Source organism: Xenopus laevis, chromosome 1S, assembly GCF_017654675.1.
Source record: "Xenopus laevis strain J_2021 chromosome 1S, Xenopus_laevis_v10.1, whole genome shotgun sequence".
Classification (NCBI taxonomy): Eukaryota; Metazoa; Chordata; class Amphibia; order Anura; family Pipidae; genus Xenopus; species Xenopus laevis.
Window position 1 is genome coordinate 33346491 of NC_054372.1, and position 20722 is coordinate 33367212.

General features: G+C 38.6%; 1 protein-coding gene across 6 annotated transcripts in view; it reads left to right on the plus strand.

Moving 5' to 3' along the window:
* The first annotated feature begins 4955 nt into the window (after positions 1 to 4955).
* LOC108706615 (sorbin and SH3 domain-containing protein 2) overlaps positions 4956 to 20722 on the plus strand; it is a 163783-nt gene continuing 148016 nt past the window's right edge. For 3 of the 6 annotated variants that reach the window (XM_041579506.1, XM_041579503.1, XM_041579507.1), the window contains exon 1: positions 4957 to 5503. The gene's annotated coding sequence lies outside the window, so the exon portion shown is untranslated. Of the gene's footprint in view, positions 5504 to 20722 lie in introns of all 6 variants that reach the window. The other 3 variants (XM_041579504.1, XM_041579505.1, XM_041579508.1) reach the window with 2 other exon arrangements.

Genomic DNA, 20722 nt, shown 5'->3' on the forward strand with positions numbered 1-20722 from the left:
CCTCTAAAAGTTTTTTCCACCTACCCATCTTTATGCTTAACAAATGTGTTCTCCCCAAAATGTTGCATTACTGCAAATAAAAATTGCAAGGGCTTGCCCTGCTTTAAGCGATGTGTGTGCGAGTGAATTGCTTTCTTACTTATGGTTTCTCAGAATCAGGTCAGACATTTTCTGTGTAAGGTCAGGGGAGCCTACCTATTGGATCTTTGGCCTCGGACTTCCAAGGCCTTAAAACAGTCCTGCTCACAAGCACCCTTTTCTCCAGAGAGAATGACCCCTATTTTTTTTTTTTCCACATAGTTTAATTATTACAGTTTAGTTGCATTTCTCTGTATTCTTACCAGCTGCATTTATATGCATAAGGAGAGAAGAGGAGAGAAGCTTGGTTGGCATGGTTTTGCATTTTTCGTAATTATCTCCATTCTGTGTAGTTGCCGGGTCACCATCAGGGGGGCACAGGGGATACAGCTGTACTGGGCCCGGGGCTAAAGGGGAGCCCAGCTGTGCTGGAAAGTTAATGCAATACCAAAGACCCAAAGCCACACCGAAGACCCAAAGCCATACCGAAAACCCAAAGCTGCGCCGAAGACCCAAAGCCGCACCGAAGACCCAAAGCCGCACTGAAGACTCAAAGCCGCACCGAAGATCCAAAGCCGCGACGAAGACCCAAAGCCACGCCAAAGACCCAAAGCCACGCCAAAGACCTGAAGCCGTGCTGAAAAGACCTAAAACCATGAAATGACCCGAAGAACCTGAAGAAGACCCCAAGGTAAGTTCCACTGAACACCAATGTTTTTTTTATTGAACCCCAGGCTACCAATAATTTTTAAAATATTGTATGGGGCCCCTGACCACCAATGTTTTTGTAAAAACTTTTATGTGGGACCCTCTCCACAAATTCTTTTTAATTATAAGAGGGCCCTGACCACCAATGGCTTTTTATAACTTGTGAGCGAGGGGTTTACTGTTTTTAGCACTGGTGTCTGTCTTTTTTTTGGTGGACTTTTTACTGTGGTGTGAGCGGGATCTGGGGTGGGGCGGGATCTGGGGTGTGGAGGACCAGGACCAGAAAATTTTGCTGTACGTGCCCCAGTAATTTCTGATGGAGACCCTGGTTGCGCTGAGGCTGACACTGTACCTGGGGAGCTACGAACAACGCACATTAGCGGATAGGAGCATATCAGCTTCTCCCCTGCCTACAAAATGGAGAGAATTTGTAAATTTGGAGATAAGCAAACCTTGTGTGCCTTTAGTTCAAGGACTGGACCCAAAACTAGAATGCATACTTCACTGTATGCTCTGCCTGGAGTGTCAGTCAACTCTGAGCCTATTCTTAGGTTTTCCTGTGGTGGTAATTTTGGGAAGGTAGAGCTGAACTGAACTGAGCTGAACTGTATTGCTTTTGCATAGATCACACTTCTATGACTGTGTTACTAGTACTGGTGAGAAAGTAGGAGGCCCTATAATACAAATAGCTGGTGCAGTAGGTTAAAACAAGTGGCTTTTTAAGCATTTTTGTTGCAACCGAAAAATATTTATGTAGTACGTGTCAGTATTAGTGTTTGTCTTTGCATGTATTTTTTTATGTACCTGTGGTCATTGACATTATTTAGCAATACATTAAACTTGCTTAGATAGTAAGCTTTACATTGCAGGGACCTATGTACGTCCTCTTGTCTTGTCTCTTAAGCACTTATTCTTGAAAGAACTTTTGTATTTATTTATATTATTGTTCTGTTTCATTTCTGTTCTGTGAATGTATTGTTTAATGTACATACATACAGGGTAGCACAGTGGTGTTGCTTTCCAGCACTTAGCTTCTAGATTTGATTGCAGCCAGGCACTACCTGCAAACAGTTTGTATGTTGTCCCTGAGCTTGGGTGGGTTTCCTTTCCCATGGAGGACGAAAATTCGCCAGCGTGACGTCATTTCAGCACTTCACCGATTTACGGTAGCTGACATAATTTTGCCAAGGAAATAGACTCTGGTGCAACTTCGCACTCTAACGCCAGGTGAATTTTCGGACTGGCGAAAGAGCGTTACTACGCAAATTCACTACGTTTTTGATTTTACTGACCGTTACCTCTATCGCCAGACTGGCCTTCGCCACCTCATACCAGGCGAAGTGCAATAGAGTAGATTTTTGGGGTACCCTCTTTCCCCCCTACATTTGTTAACATATGGCACCTAAACTATACTGTGGGCACATGTGTAGGGCATTATAACAACTTTATATAATTTTATTAAGGTTCCCTGGCCTTGTGTAGTGTAATGTATTAGCTGCAGCAAATACGGCCATTGTACTTTAACTGCACGCCGTATGCTAATTAGCCAAAGCTAGCGTAACTTGAAACTGCTGAGCATAATTTCGCTGGTGTAATTTTGCCAGCATTCGGTACCCTGTGCGCAACTTCGGATCTTCGTCTTCCAGGCAAATTTACACCTGGCAAAGTGTTGCGATGTGCGCAAAGCCAGCGCTGGTGAAAAACATTAACAGGTTAATAATACAATTGACCATAGTGAATGTGTTCGGTACAGTTGTTTTATAAATACCACTAGGGCAGGGTCTGAAGTAAAAGATATATAATTTCTGTAAAGCACTGCAGAATATAGCAGAACTATACAAAGTATAATAATACTTATTTTGTACACACAGATAACTGAGTGATGTGATAACACAAATAGCAAAACAGCACCAGAAGAAGTGGCATTCATTATGTCCTTATCCTTCTGTCACTAATATCTCATTCCTCAAGTTGCTCTAGCACTATCACTTTTGACTTCAGAGTGAGAATAAAAACCCCTTTTAAGATTAAAGCTTGAAACCAGAACATCTTAAAATTGGAGAGGAGCCCACAAGACCTCATGGGTTTCATCACTTATGTTGCTCCCCCTGTGTGCAATAAGGCAACCAATAATGAAATCGATCATCAAAATTGCTCCATGTAAGGTGTCTTAAAGGAGAAGGCATCTCCTTTTATACTTGGGGGTGCCAAAAGTTAGGCACCCACAAATGATCGCATTTACTTACCTGAGGCCCCAGGCCAGTGCTCCTATCATCAGAAAACTGCACCAGCCTGGGATTCTTCCAGTGAGCACCTAGGAGCAATCATCTTCTGGCGTCTTCTTTCTTCTTGTGGTTGTGCATGCACAGTAGAGTGAAAAGCCAAACTTTAACGAAAAAGCCAGATATTTTGTTCTACTATGTCTGCATCTGCCCTGGGAAATTTGAAGAAAGAAGAAGCAGGAAAATGATCTCTCGCTGGAATAACCCCTGGTCAGTGCAGCTTTCTCCTGATTGGTGCACCGTCCTGGAGTCTCAGGTAAGTAAATGCATTCACTTGGGGTGCCTAACTTATGGCACCCCCAAGTAAAAAGGACTTTCCTTCTCCATTAAGGTGGCCATACGTGAGGCAGCAAAAGGTGTTGACTCAGTCCTATTAGACCAAATTGCTAGGTTATTGGGCCATGTGTGAACGGACTCACAGGCCCGATTAGTCTGATTAGGACCTGCATGTGGACAGCCAAATTGGTCCAGGCCCACTCATTTGATGACCGTGCCAAACAAGGGTATCTGGCAATATACTGTATAGGCAGTTTTCGTTTTTACATTTTAAAATGTAAGTACAAAATGGCTTAATTAATATCGATCAGTGAAAGAATAGGTTAAAAAATGTAAAATAAGGGAAAAGAAAAGTAAAATATCCATTGCCTTGCAGTGACCCGATCTGCATCCCCCAAACTCCTGAATACTGCCATAATTCTCTGTACCTGATCATATAAGGTAGGGCAGTGCAGGGATAGCAGCCACCATGTCTGGTCACTTGACTTCCTGTTTGACTCACTGATTTCTATCAATTATATAGTGAATAAAGTACCCCCTCTTGTAAAATATAAGGATATTATAAGTTACAGAGGAGTTTCATGACCATATAAAAACACGAGGCAGAAGGCCTTTTCAGTGAGTGATGTGACAGACATGACATCAGAACTCACTGTTTATAACTGATGACATCAGAACTCACCGGATATAATTTACAAGATATTCATGGCGTTGTGTATTATATTCAGATATACAGCAGCCATTGTAAATACTATACATGGGAAAAATCCAGTTAAAGGCAGTTTAATCTTTTTTTAATGTAAACTTTCTTTATATTCAACTTAAGCAGAGTCAGGTACAGAAGAGAGGGGTTACACACACACATTTATAGGTTATCACTAATTTTACACAAGGTATTCTTTAAAGAGTGTCACCAACAAGTTATTACTTTTTTAGCTCTAGAATGATATTACTTTAACTGTCTTTCACCATGGTGTCCATGTGTCCCAATACAGTTGTATTATTATTGTGAATTAAATTTGTGATTTCTCCCAGTTTTCTTGTGTCTTCTACCAAGCAAATACATTCTAAGAATGTGGGAGGTGCTGCTTTTTTCCATTTTTAAGCAGTGTATACATTATACCGCTGGTCTACTAGATAGAACGGTTTGTTTACTCGTGTCCCAGTGAAAGAGATTAATAACAAATCTATACATTGAGAAGTGCATGCGCAAAGACTGGAACTGGCTGATGTCACTGATGAACCAGTTCAGCCTTGTCCTGACTGTGACAGATCAGTACCCATTTAATGAAAGCATATCAATTTCTTCCTCAGACACTTTATGCAACTCTTAGGATTAAACACTGGCTCCCTATGGAAGGAAAGTGTTAATCAGATTGCAAATAACAAAGGAACAAAGCCATATTTGGAATGGATGTGTAAATACAGTAATTAAAAAGTCAAGAAACGCTGGTAAAACACAGAGTAATTGAAGTAAATTAGCATTCAGGGCTGCTGACCTGCACATGGTCAGCCATGCTTGCTGTGTAAGCCTGTCTGTTGGCTGTTGCTATAGCTACCAAAAGCCAGAGCAACCCAATGAGATATCTGCAGCCCTGCTGAAAGGACCAGCCATTTTGCTCATGGAGAGCAGTGTGCTGTATTGTGCCGTTCTATATTCCTGATTAAACAAACAAACAAAAAAATCTATTGAAAGGTAGCGTAGGAGGCAGCAGCTCTCGCTGATAATTACTAAAGCTGAGAATGCCTTCAAGCTCCCATTTTGACGAGCTGCTGATTGCTGTTCCTATGAGCTGATCTCAGAAGATGGAATGCAGGCTGATAATGCTGCATGTCCTTTATCAGGCAGTGGAGTAGGTTTTTTTGTCTTGCAAAGGCAAGGTTTCCCCCTGCATCGTTATCTGCATGGCTCAATACTAGTTGTGTTTCCAGAGAAAGCTCAGTGACCCAAAAGAAGGGTGTAGCCCTTTAGAGAGCTGGGCTTTTTTAAACAAGCCGACAGTAGCAGCAGCAGTGTAGTAACAAGGTGTATTGCTGCTGGGCTGTGTGCTGCATGCCGCATCCCCCCATCTCAGGTTTACAAGACCCTAACCGAGCAGAATCACTGCTGCCTTTGGACTAAGGCATCCTATACTACTACTGCACAGCTCATACTGGAGGTAAGACATTTGTCATTATTATTATTATTATTATTATTAATAAATATTTATAAAGCACCAACATATTCTGCAGCTCTGTACACTAGACAAGTGTATAAATGAAATGCACAGGTTTTATACAATTGCAGACTAATACAAATAAAAAGGGCCTTGCTCATTACTGCTTACAAGCCAAAATAGTCTAAATCTTCTTATAAAAACAAATTGTCTTCCGTTTAAATATCAGTCCCCAAATGTACAATAGAAAATGTGGATTGTTTAATGATGCAATGCAGTCACCCCCCAGCATTAAGGGTGCAAACTCAGTGTATCATTTCTTGCGCTCTCTTTTACGCTTTCACTTACGGTACGCTTGTGTCGGCATGAACAGAATAATGCATCCACTCACTGCATAAGTGTTATGTGTAAAATAATAAAAATGTGCCTCGGGACTGGCATCAAAGTAACAGAAAATAATCTGGACCTGAAATATGATTTTTGTATTCTAAATGACATCTAATCTGTGAATATTTGAAAGCAAGGGCAAACATTGTCTTCTTTTATGTGTAATTGATACATTTTGGTTTAGAAATAAAATGAAAAATTTTAGCATTTAAAAGATACATAATACTTTGCCTTGCATGGGTCACTAGTCCAGAGTTATTATTCACTTGTTCATAGTGTCAAATGACCCTTTAGGTGAAACTTGTTCAGCAAATCTTCTGGCCACCATGCAGCACTGAAGCCAGTGTTCGTTGTGCCTGTTAGGGAGGCACAAGGGTTAACAATACACAACATACACCCCAGCATTCAGCACACCCACTGTGTTCCATAGCATGCAGTCAGGGAACACAATAGGCAGCAAGCTGAGAGTGAAGCACACGGAGCCTGACAGCATTACATCGTGATTCCAGTCTTGTTTCCCTCCTTCAAAACACAGTGCACATAACAGGCAGTGAGCAGCAAAACAATATTCCTTGAGCTGTGCTCAGTCCAATAACATGCTAATTCAGGGAACCATACAGCAATAATGTATTCTTTTTAATGTGCGACCTCAGAGGGACATTATGGATGCAGGCATTCAGTAAATAGTTGATGCAATTCCATGTCACTATATTGATTCTTGCAAACACACAATGCTTTCTACAGAGTGGAAGAGTTCACATGGTGCATGCATTTTATAAAAACACATTTTCATCTCACATGGGGGACTTTTATCAATGTGTTGCAGCAATAACACTTGCACAGAAACTTAATAATGAATACCCATTTCCCCACCACCAAATTTGTGCATGTCTGTCAACCATGAAAGCCTTTGCACCCACGCTTTGCACAGCATGTATTTAGTGAACAAAGATGAATTCAGTGTACACAAGGCCATTTGTTGGCTGCATTTAGGAAAAGTAGAAAACTTAAGTTTATGCAGCCATAATTGAACCCTCTACTTTGTAAGAAGCAAGGTGCCTCTCTCACATCATCACTTGCACCTTGGTGCCCCAATCCTTGTGCATTAGAGAGCAATAACGGATCAGTGACTGACACAATAGGGAGTAGAGTGCCTTTGGGTTGCTGATACTGTATATTGTGCCAAATTACCATTTTTTATTTTTTTTTTATTATTTGTAGGTGCTCATGTGGTGTATGCAACAGAATAGTTCAGCATAATGACTAAAGTACACACAATAAGTTATTCCAGTGCTAATCTATTATATTAAACATGGAGTTAAAATGTGGGGGCCACATTGAAGTAAAGTTAGGACCCCGATCTATCATACTTACTATTATTTAGATGTTGCTGGACTCCATCCTTCATCTTTCAGCTGCATAGGGTGCAGGTAGAACCAGGATGGATATAACATTTGTTAGACACAGCAAGTCCTTTTACCAATTTATTTTCACAAGAAACCCTTGTCATGCTGGAGCCCCTCTGCTCTACTCTAATAGCTCCCTTGGATATTTTGTTGCCTCCCTGTTGTCTGTTATTTGGCTTTTTAATGACCAGGGGCTTTTTAACCTCTTTATTTCTAATTTGCATTGAGATTCTATTGATTTATTGAAAAGTACCCTTCCCCCATCTTATGGCAGCTCTTTATATATTCCCAACTGTTACAGCCTCTCTCCATTAAAATGAACACCATACTTTTTCACTGAGTTCTGTGAGGAAACATATAATAGTTGCAGTATGATGTGCCAGATCAGAATGAAAAAGAATGGTTATACATTTGAAGGCAGTGAGCAGAAGAATTCTGTATAAAGCATGTGGATTAAGAGCTAACAGGGGGTGTACATCTGGGTGTGTTAAAAAGCTGAGCTTTCTATTGTGATGAAGCTGATGGAAAGGAAATCAAGATTTTTTTTTAAGATTGCATGAAAAGACACAAAAAGCCCCACCCTGAATTTTCTGTTTGATCCTTACATTGTAACTATAGTGCACTGTCATTTAGAGGCTTACCCTACTAGGCCTTATCCATATTTCTAAAGAACTGTAGATTATATTGCTACAAATATATGCTATACTTTAATTCCAAATATGCATAGTAAATCTCTGGGGGCAAAGTACATGACTAGCCATTACAACAGTTGCTATTGTGACAAGATTATCCAATATTAACACCTTCCTTGGCATAACATCTGCAGAGCACATTTCTGCAATGGGATGCAGTTATTTTCCAAGCAGTAAGCACTTCAGCTGCAATTTAATATTGCTCCAAATAATTGGTTTCAGCAGCAGTGAAAACATCAAGAGGAACCTGTCTCATGGTGCAATCTTCTCTGGGATAAAAGAGGTTGCACTGAAATATATATTTGCATAACCTGCTAAGGGGTTTATTTAATAAGCTCTAAATCATCTTATTACCCTCGTACCAGCTGACAGCTCCCATTGAACTGGACGGTGCTGACCCAAGGCTTGTGCACCTGTGTTTATTTTATAAAATAATCCAACAATATCCTATCCGCTCTTGAGGAATGCATGTAGTTGTAGTTGTAGTACAACAGCTGGAACCTGGAAGACTGCAGGTTAAACATTTTTCTTTTTACAATTTTATTTCATTTACACAACAAATACATTCAACAGCTGACATTTAACATACACTCAGGACAAGACTTTGTTAAACATAGCATGCTGTTCTCAACTGAACACAAAAAGCCCTAAGCCATGCAAATATTCAGCCTCATTTGCAACCCACAGGCATAACCACACAAGCTTTAAGGGGTGCAATCCTGCAGTATCCATTGAGCAATGTTTTTCTGCTGTTCTGCATCTAACAACACATAAAAAAACCTCATGCAAGGTGTAGCATTTTTAGATTCATAGCACCTAGCACCTTGCATCTGTTGGTAACATGCAACTGATTGCCAAGCAATCTAGGTGCTGTCCAAAAGGAAAAACCTTTGTGTCGCACCCTAGCCTGCACTCTCTGTACCCTATTCTAGAGCACAAAGATCTGTGTCTAAGGGCACAACCCGCATTTTAGTGTGAAAAATGCAAAAAAAATGGCTCTTCGCAACCCTTTGTGCATTTTGCACTGTGTCCCACCAATAATAAACCCTATGTATAACTATTAAATCCAATATATCTAACTATTATATCACACCAACTGCAATACCAACAAAATATGCTGTCACATAACAAGGGGATCCAGAGGCTTCACCGAATTACCGAACAATTCCATGGTTTCTCAAACTTCTGTGAACAGCCTCTGGCTTTGTAAGTCAATTTAATCACTGGGTGTTTCCCAAGACTGACCTACTGATGCACAGTCTCATCCATTAAATAGTTACTGTTTTGTCCAGCATAGAACAGTGTATATTAAATCAAAGTTCTGGTTTTCTTGGGAGTGCATCAGTTACACAATTTTGAATTATGCATCTCAGCTTCATTGTAAGATAAATGAAACATCCTTATGTGATTTCACTTACAGGTATTGGACCTGTTATCCAGAATGCTCGGGACCTGGGGTTTTACAGATAATTGATCTTTCCTTAATTTGGATCTTCATGGCCTTAATCTACAAGAAAATCATGTAACAATAGATAAATAGGCTGGTTTTGCTTCCAAAAGCAATTAAATATATCTTAGTTGGGATCAAGTACAAGGTACTGTTTTATTATTACAGAGAAAAAGGAAATCATTTTTAAAATATTGGATTATTTGGAGATGGCCTTTACATAATTTGGAGCTTTCTGGCTAATGGGTTTTCAGATAATGGATCCCATACCTGTATTTACAATATAAATAGTGATGATGGAAGTGTTGTTGCTGCTTTGAAATGTCCCTACACTGCCTCAAAAACACATCAGTGTGAGCAATACTGTATACCTTTTAAACTCCCTCTATGTAAAGGGCCACTCTCCTCCACCAAATTTCCCTAAATCCGTTTTTTCTAAAATTACCTATTTTAAGTTACTTTAGATCCCAATGGATTTATCAATAGAACATCAAAATATTTCCAGAGAGTGAGAATATATTGAGCAAGAGGGGCTCATTTTCCATGTTTGTATTTTTTTTTTAAATTTAAAAACACTTTAAATTCTTGTCTCAGACTGAACTGATTTCTAATGTAGGTACTCCCTTTTATGGGGGTGACAAATGAAGTAACAGAGACTTCTAATTCTAGTTTTATATTCCGGCTTCCTTTTTTATGGATGCGCCACTGCTCGCCCCACCCCTTTTGTGATATCATCGGCGACAGCGGGTCTATAAAAGGAACCCGGAAGTCGAGCCTAGGTGGGCTGAGAGAGGGCAGGTTAGGGTTCGGATTTTACCCGACCCTCACATCACTAGTATCTAGTAGAATTAAGTCAAAGGCGACTGGACATATAGGTGCAGATTTACTGAAGGGGCGAAGTGTCCTTCGCCAGCGAAAAGTCACCAGAAATCTCATCCGCATTGACATCACCAATTTAGTAACAGGCGTAGACGGCAATTCGCAAGAGAATGAGACCATTGCTTGGGCGGTTTCAGGCAAATTTTACTGAACGTTACCTCTTTCGCCAGAAATTCAATCGCCGCCTTAGGTGAACTGATCAGATGAAGCTTCATCCTCCTCAATCTTATGTCAGTGACATCATTTTTTTAAAGCGGGATTGCCTTGAAAAGTCCTAACTATTAAAGTTTTTTTTTAACAATTATTTTTTTACCATTTGAGGGGCATGCCACATTTGTTTTAGGGTGGGCTCATGTCTAGGGCATTAGAGCATATCTTCTGTCTTTATTTTGCTTCCTTGGACATTTGTAATAAAAAGTGGCCACTTCAAGCATTTGCACTAACATCTCTAATAAAGACGTCCATATGACTTTTATGTACCAGCCTTATTTAAATTGACCTAAACATAAGAGTACTTACAAAGTTCTGCTAGGCAGAAATGAACGCTAGCAAAAGATCGATATGAAATGATTGCGCCGACTAATTAACGCTAGTGAAAAATCGTCAGCATTTGGCTACAGAGACGCAACTTTGCATTTTAGTGAATTAGCGTAGTGGTAACGCCTGGAGAAGTGGCGCGAAGTGTGGCAGAGCGTTCACTGGTGAAAATTTGCCCTTTAGTAAATCTGCTCCTTAGTCTCGTTTAATGGTTGGATAGAATGAGCAGCTCAAGTTCCGCTTACGAGTTAAAAATACGATTAGAGTTGGAAAAGGATGGGGTTTATCCATGTAACGGGGGAGGGGGTACCTGTCCATTTCTATTTGTGGCAGAGTGGAGTATTTTTCCCATTTATTCTTCTTTCATATTACCTACAATCAGAGTTATCAAGAAGGTGACTATTGGTTCCCTGATATTGGTGGTGAACTATCATGAAAACAAAAAATACGTTATCTCATGAAAATAAGAATGCTTTCATATTATTAATTCTGTACCGTTTCAAAAATAATCAAATTAATTATAACTGCCCCACTAATCAGCTGTTTATCCCTGAAGGTTTTGTGTCAGAGTCGGTTCTTTTAATAGACATCTACTGTATTTGAGCTAATGGTCCACCAAAAAAAGTGACTCCAACACAAAGCCTGCATGTAGAGAATTGTTGAGAGAAAGGGTTTAGTGACGTTTAACTTGATTATTTCACAAAAGGTATAACATTTTTAATTGGTTATGTTTAGAAAGTTTCTTATTTGAATGAGTTAGTGCTTCTATTATTAGTTCTAGATAGTTAGTCTTGAAAAGGTATCTACCCAAAGAATGTAAAAATGCTTTTTAAAAACAGCAATTTTACTGAAAATCGCAGTAAATGCTTTATAAAGGAAAACTGTAAAGTTGTTTAGAATGATGTATTCTTTCATTTTATGCAAATAAATAAAAAGTCTCTCCCTTTAAACCCTAGTTGGCCAACACCTAATTTAGCTTTGTGGGCAAGAGTGGACTCATAGCAGTAGGTCAGTTACCTCCTTAACCACCTATTTCACAGTTATAACTATACATAATCTTTTTTTCTTCAGGAATTAAAAGGCACATACAGTAGCTCTTTTTTCAGTCCTGGTAATGAATGGCTTATTAGCACCACTCCCAGCAAAATATCCATTTCATTACTGTAAAATATGTTCGGTTGTTTCAATCAGCTAATTATACCTTAAACCAAGGCCCAGATAAAAAAGAATGATGATGTCATACAAGGCCCCTACTTCAGTTTAACAGTCCTAAAATAAAGAAAGGCTTCCTCTATCCACTTTAAAACCCATTTCCAATGGCTGTCCTTGCATCTTGCTAGGCAAATACATTCTGGTTACAAGGAGGTGTATGTTATAATTACAAACCTTCCATAACAATTTTTCAGGAAATTATAGGCTACTTTGTTATTTTAAAATAATCAAATCAAAAAAATGCCCAATGTTAATGTAAAATGAGCATCCAAAATATTTTGCCAAATAAAGCATACACTAATAAGGTCTGCTTCAATACACCACTGAAAAATGATATAGAGCATCAAAGGGAACTCTGCTTTAATCCAATATATATATATAATGTATCTGCTTATAGGGATTACATCTAACTCACAAACCTACATGCCGGAGTTACAACTATTATATTATTAAGATGTGGTTCAACTAGAAATCTGAGTGAGTTTACTGAGCACATTCCATGCTTGCATGTGTTCATATTTATATCTAAGTAAGGACAAAGTATTAGGAGTTCAGCCAGCACTTGCTGTAGCTTCAGAATAAGCAAAACTCTAAACAGAGTTAGGGCTGATTTAAATGAGGACTAAACCCTAAAACTGAATATGGCTAAAAATGCCATATTTTATATACTGAACCTATTGCACCAACCTAAAGTTTCAGCTTCTCAATAGCAACAATGATCCAGGACTTCAAACTTGTCACAGGGGGTCACCATCTTGGAAAGTGTCTGCGACACTCAAATGCTCAGTGGGCTCTAGAGCTAAGATTAGGGTTTGTCGCAAATTATCAAACAGAAAATAAAGTTGGCCTGTAATACAGTCCTAAAATACTGATTTTAAATTCTGATGCTAATTGCACTGATATCTGTGCTATTACTATGTAGTAATTATCTGTATTAATTAGTAAAAAAAAAATTGGTTGCGCTTCAAAAAACATTTGTCACCCATAGACGTCAATGCATTTGGCTAATTTGTCTGCATTTCTCAAATTTTTTGAGAACCGAAGCAGGTCAGATTTGCCCATCACTACTAAACAGCCTTATATAGTGACATTTATATTTCATGTGTACTGTATATTTTACATCAGTCCCTAAGCTCAGTAAGTGACAGCAGCACAGAGCATGTGCGGTGAATCAGCAGAAAAGAAGATGGGGAGCTACTGGGACAACTTCAGAGACACAGATCTTCCCTGATAAAGGGCTGTAGTATCCTTGGACTGCTACAGAAGCCCAAAATATAATGTACAACATTTCAAGCCTACTTCTGTAGTTAAGTTTCAGTTCTCCTTTAAACTGATTCTAAACAATGGAAGGAAATAAATATATATAAAATGGGCTTAGATTTGGGAAGAGAAATAAATGCTCCGTCTAAAAAATGATTTGTGCACCAAAACATTTTGTCCGTGACTGGAAAAAAGTAGAAATTCCCCCCTAAAACTCACCTTAATTGGCCTTCTGGTCAGGTTTCAAGTATCTAGAAGAGAAAATTACATTTTTTGCTAAATCTCACCTTAATTGTTTTTCAGGCTGCCTCTAGTGCCAAAGAAGTACCAGCCACACAGTTGAGGAACCACTGGGTTACAATGACTTTCCACTTACCACTATGGGGGTTATGTAATATAAGGTCCAAAATGTGCTAATTTGCAAAAGTTAGCAGCATTGGTTAGTACAGGTTATTGCTTCTGTTCAAACATTGTGCCTACTACTACAGATATCAGTGCCTACTACTGATAAAAGGGAATCCCAGTTTGTTAATGAACCTAACATCTGTTCAATGCATGCAACCTGAAGGGTATGTGGACAAATTAGCCTTGAAAAGAGACTGAAATTGCTTGTTTTAACTAAAACCTCATTTAATCTAACTTCTTTAGGCTTCTGGATCCTAGATGGTTGGAGATTAAATAGGATTAAATAGGCACAGAAATATTTTATAGCATTTGGAAATGAGTCTTGCACATTGCTAGACAGATTATTGAATCAAGTCACTTGAATAGCATTCTGAAAACAAACTAATCTCATATTTTCAAAAGCCACTGTAAATGCTTAATCGTAACGGAATATTTAGATTCTGAAAATACCATCAAACTTAAGCACTTCATTTTGCATATTATTTACTGTAACAAGCTGCCCGTTGAGGTTGCCAAACAAGCTGATACTCTCAGATATGTCCTTGAAGTGGGCGATATTGGGCAGATCCCAATGACAGGGATATAGGCCATTGGGACAAGGACTGCATTGATGAGTCGATCGCTCTTCTCCCAACAAGATTTTTGAACCTGTTTGATTGATATCGCCCTGTTTTTCAGGCAGATATTGGTCTGGTAGGCTTATTGGAATTCCCCATACATGGTCAGATAAGCTGCCTACTCGAACTAACGGAGACAAATCGGCAGTCAAAATCTGTCCATGTATGGCCACCTCAAGTCCTGCTCTGGCATTTCCCAGGCATTAGCATTGGGGGGATATGTGCTGCAACTGATTTGTTAGCTTGCAGAATGTGTATACAAAACAACTGGTTGACAATAGTTTTTTAAAGAATAAATGCACTTGAAAAAAACAGAGAAGGTTCAAATAAAAAAGAACAATCACAGCAATATTTCTCTCTAGAATAAAAAAAATTTAATTATGTAGATCCATCTGATTTTTTATTATAATCAGACAAATAGACAATATGAAATCATTTCCAGTATGTTCTTTGATGCATTTAAATGCAATTATGGGACCTGTTATGCTCGGGACAGATGGATCAAGTACAAGGTACTGTTTTATTATTACAGAGCAAAGGAAACCATTTTTAAAAATTTGGATTATATGGATAAAATGGAGTTTATGTGAGACAGCCTTTCCGTAATTCAGAGCTTTCTGGATAATAGGTTTACGGATAACTAATAATGAGATGTCATCAAAAAATCTAGTGTTCTCCTTGTTTATATATAGTAAATAAGCTAATGTGTAGCAATATAGCAGCCATTCAAGTTGAAACTGGGCTGTAGGGCACATGATTATGTAGCAGATAACTGATGTGCTATGTAGTTTTAAGTCAAATAAACAGGTTTAATGCTATTCTGCGGAACTGTAGTATACTAGAGTATTTTACTAGAGTATACACCTTTCTTGTATAAAATTGAATGTTTACTGGCAACAAATTATTTATTTGTAGGTGCCGGATGAATAAATATAATATATTTCACATACTTTCTTTTTATCAGTCATGTTTCAGTAAGGGGAACTGCTAGCTCAATGAACTTTGGCTTCAGCTTCATAACACCACATAGCACCGCAGTATAAGCTAAAAACTATATAAGCTATATCTTATACCAGGCCAAAAGATATATACATATAATCCATGCCTTATTAGCTATTTTAGCATTTTCAACTAATGCACGGAAAATGTAAGCTTTAGAACAACCATAATTGGGTATCTGCTTTAGTACAGTATGCACAGTACATACTTTACACTAATATCAGTGTACTCAGGAAATAAATCATTTATAATTGGTGCACTTTCATCCTGTGCAATAAGATTTTACAATAGTGTGATTCAGTATTGAACCATGTAGGTATCAATGAGAAGAAAAGTTAGGAATAATTCACGTGTTGGTTGATTCATACGTTGGGGCTGATATAGAGAGACCAGTCCCTGAAGAATGTGTAAACGAGTTCACTGAATGTGCCAACAAGACTTCTTTGCCTTTATGGGAAATTCACATCTCTCTTGCATCCAAGATGAAGGGGCAAAGCTGAACATTCCTGTGGTGTTTTTGAGTCTGAGAGTCCACTTGAAATAAATTTCCTTAGTAAAATGTTCTTGACAGAGCCAAAGCACTGGCAGGCTTCACAAATGCTACCAGGCTGCCAAAGTGAGGAATAAAATATTTTAACCCCATTGGAGACTAGATTTGCAGTACATTGGCCTATAAACATTAAAGCCCCCCTGGCACTAAAGTGGTGATGCAATTAGACATTTTGGGGTATTGAATTCACATCGAGAATCGACCTATAGAATTACATCATTTTAGCTAATTAATGTATACTGCAAATGCATCATTATGGGTTGCCATGATTTTGCACTTCATAATGGAATCTCCACTTAAAGTGGACCTGTCACACAGACACAAAAATCTGTATAATAAAAGTCCTTTTCAAACTAAACATGAAATCCAATTTCTATTTTTTATTAAAGCATTCATAGCTGTTGTAAACTCATTTAAACATCTCAGCTGTCAATCAAACATTGTCTGCCACTCCTCTATGCCAGTGGCATAGAGGCGGGGCAGACCATTACTTTCACTTTCCATTCAGCACTCCCTAGATGTCACTGCTCTTCCCACATCCCACATTCCCCCATTCTCTTTACAATTTAATTGTGTAACCAGTACATGGGGATGGACATCGGGTCCCCTATTCTGGTGCACAAACAAGATTCTGAGATGATACAAGACTTGTCTTAATAACAGTGTCCACAAAATGGCTCCTGCCTGCTTGCTATAATTTTGAAATCCCAGACTGAAGGAAGCAAGATTCAAATAATTTATATAGTGTAATTAAAGTTCATTTTACTTGACTAATGTGATAAAATAGGATTTTGAATAATTTTTTTGGGTGACAGGTCCCCTTTAAGGATAAAAGGTTCGCAACAACCATGTTCTAGCAAAACCATTCTCAACCTTTATTGTCATTCTAGTACAGTATGTATGTAAGTAACTCACCAAAATTTGCATCAGAAAACATGTCTTACCACCCTGAAGCTACTTTTTCAAACGGTACAATTCAGTCCTGGGTACCGGCAAACACAAGATACTGAAGTGATTACTGATACTCACTGATCTTAGGGACCCACTCACAATATACAGTACACATAGAATAGAAATGTCACAGTATAAGTCTGATTAGTAATTAATACAGATAATTACTGAATGGCAGCACAGAACCAGTGCAATTAGCATCAGAATTCAATAAGCAGCCCTGTAGCATCAGCTTATATTACAGACAAACTTAATTTTCTACTGGATAATTTGTGATGACCACTAAGCTCAGCTTCTCAACAGCTGCTCAGAGCCCACTGGGCATGTGAGTGTCACAGACACTTTCCAAGATGGTGACCCCCTGTGACAAGTTTGAACTCCTGGATCGTTGCTGCTATTGACAAGCTGAAACTTTAGGCTGGTGCAAGAAGTTCAATATATAAAATATGGCATTTTAAGCCATATTCATTTTTAGGGTTTAGTTCTCCTTTAAAGAACTAATACTTAAGTAAAGACAGTAGGACAGAAATGTTGCACCTGTACAATCATTAGGCTTCTATACCAGCCAAAAAGCAACCACAGCAGGGAAGATGCCTCCAAATATGCCCTAGTAGCTCGCCATCTTCTTTTCTGCTGATTTACTGCACATGCTCTGTGCTGCTGTCACTTACCAACACTTAGGGACCAACACACAATTTACTGAATAATATAATATAAATGTCACAATATAAGACTGAGGCTGATTATTATATAATTATTGTTATATCGCAGCACAGAAAACAGTTAAAACTGAGGGATTGTTAGCTCTGAATAGTATAACAGCTCTTATATTCTTCAACATAAACCACTGGGAAAAGGGACCTACAAATACAGTATATAGTTAAGTCCAATGTCTGGAGCAAGACTGCCCTTATTTTTCATTTTCATTACTGAACAGAAAAAAAAACAACAATACTACACTGCAGATGTGTGGCAGTAATGCCGATACTATGCTTGTACTATATTTAAATTGTATATCATTCATTTTTTATGTGGTTAGAGAGTAAACACACTCAGCACAAAATGAAACCACCCTTTAATGCTTATTTGGCAATAAGTGAATGCATCTATTGACTTTTACTCATATTAACTTGACAATTAAATGGAGGAAATTGCCCTAGCTTTAGCCACTCCTGCTACCACCATACTCAAGTGGCCTTACAGTTTTCTTGAAGCAGTTACTTTTATTGAGAACAGTTGCTGTATATTCTGTGGTGCCTAATTAAGCTGCAGCAATTATTTAGAATAATACATAAATGCTTACTTTCCTTTAAAAAGAATCTAGTTAAAAAAATTATTATTTTTTTAGGGGAATCTTTGTTGCCTATTATTGTGAGAAAGAGGAAGCCTGCATTTCCCACCCTCAATAGTTTTTATTGATGTATTTCCTAGATAAGAGCTTTCTATTGTTTAGCAATATGAATAGCAGACATGCTAGCATTACAAGCAGAATGCAATAAAATGAACATTTACTAAGGCTAATGGCACAGAGAAGGGTGATTTTCTCTACTGGTATATACAGGTTAATGGGTGGAGAAAAAGTGTTTAATTTGTCAATACATAGATCCATTTTGCCCCATTTGATCTTGCTAGGCCTTTTAGTGCTAGGTATTTACACATAAAAAAGGAGGAAACGGCTGGCTCTAATCTCTCTATCCCCTATATGTAATATAAGGCACTAATTTTGCCCAGGAGCAGTAACCAATAGCAACCAATAAGATGTTTGCTTTTAAACAGGTGACCAGTAAACATTACCTGCTGATTGGTTGCTATAGGTTACTGCACCTGGGCAAACTTAGTGCCTTTTATTACATAACCCTATATATGTCTACTTAATAATTATCAAAAAGCACCAAACTATAGTTGTGCTTAAAACATACAGTGACGAATACAACATTACTGGGTAATATCTCACCAAGTAGGAAGATTGACCTGGGTGTACAAACCCCAGGTCCGACACTTGAATAAATAACCAATTAGACTTTTTAAATTTTTGAAAGTCAGCAGAGCTTGCACTCAACAAATTGGCCGGGTGGCCCGGGTGCCCCGAACCCGTAGTTTAGGCAATGTAAATCGTAAGAAATATTCCTAGGACCCATACCTTTTAACATGATGGAATAAAGCTTCAAGTTTTTACCTCAACCGCCTTGGCTGCAGGAGTGCGTGCACAATTATTTAGTGCTAGGTATTTAGACTTATTGTGTTGAAGCACCATTCTGAGGCCTAAGGGCTCTTACAGACGACCATTTTAGCTGCGCTCCCCTTCGTTCCGGTTTAATGCATTCAGCCGCAGGGGAGCGCAGGAGTAGACACACTGAATTATTTTCAATGGGACTGTACTCACACAGACGCATGTAAGCACCGAACGCAGGAAAATGCATCATGCTGCATCCCAACCTGTGTTCCGCGCTTACATGCGTCTGTGTGAGTACAGTCCCATTGAAAAGAATTCAGTGCGCCTACTGCTGCGCTCCCCTGCGACTGAACGCATGAAATCGGAACGCAGGGGAAAACTGTAAGAGCCCTTAGAAGGCACAGTTTTTGCAGGGAAATGGCAAAAAATAAGATCTGTTGAAGGCAGCAGGAAATGCATTTTAGAGAAGTGCTCATTTATAAACTTATAGGCATAGGACTACAGGTATTAAAGTGCCATTTTGCACTTGTTTAAAGGGTCCACTTGTGGTTTGTTAGTGCATCAAGCTTAAGGTACAACCCTCTAGAGTACAAGTAATCTTTGTACCTACCTTGACTAGGTATTACATAGAAAATTACAGATGCACTTATGAATGAACTGGAGAAATGGGGCATCCAAGGGGATACATATGTCCAACCCACTGTTGGCTTGTCTTATATGGCAGTAACAAGTTGTGCCTTTTAGCTTGCTGTAGTGAGGTGCAAATATTTTTATTCTTGTAAAAAATCTTGAAGCTTTAATTCTTTGTATGCAACTGGTTCATATATTAGGTCCTATATCTGTTTGTTACTATTATGCCATAGTAATATAGATAGCTCATATTATGAAGCACGTTGTAGTTATTGTTTATCATTCACATGAGGCCTTGATGACTTCATCTGACTTGTCAAAAAAAAAGAGTCAAAAACAACACAAAAGAAATCAACATTTTTTTGTCAAACTTTTCTTTCTCCATTCTGAGTACTGTTAAATTAATTTGAAAGGAATTATGCAGCGGAGCTTCAATGAGAGCAAGTCCACAGTACTGTACTGTACAGCATATTATTTTATCCGAACAAGTATTCTTATGCATCAGAACACTGCACATAATTGAATGCTGCCCTGAAGTACTAAAGGTTCTCAAAATAGGCATGATGACAGTTTCACTGTAATATAAATGTTGATCGATGGTTTCGTTGTGCTTTGAGAAGCAGAGTGACAGTTTCTAGCCGTTATTAGCATTAGAGAAGGTCAGATGTGACATTGAGAAAGAGAGGAAATGTGACCTCGAGACAGAAAGGTTTAGAATGCCAGGCTTTGTCAAAGAGGACAGTAGAACAGAAACAGGGAAATATAGAAGAGAGAGAACTGGAAAATTCCTGATGCTTGGGGCAACAAGCAGGGGAAGGTAGCTGGGCTTATAACAGTAAGTATGATTTACAATGTGTTGTGTAGGGTGTTTAAAAAAAAGGAAAGGCTGACATTAAGTACGCTTTATCAGAAAGGTCTATATAAATACACCAATAAACCCTCAAAGTAATTCTGCTATGAGTCCTATGTCAAAAGAAACACAGCATTTCTTTCCTCTTATTGAGTACATGGGCTTCTGTATCAGACTTCCTGTTTTCAGCATAAACCTCCAGGGCTAGGGCTTGAGCATGCTCAGTT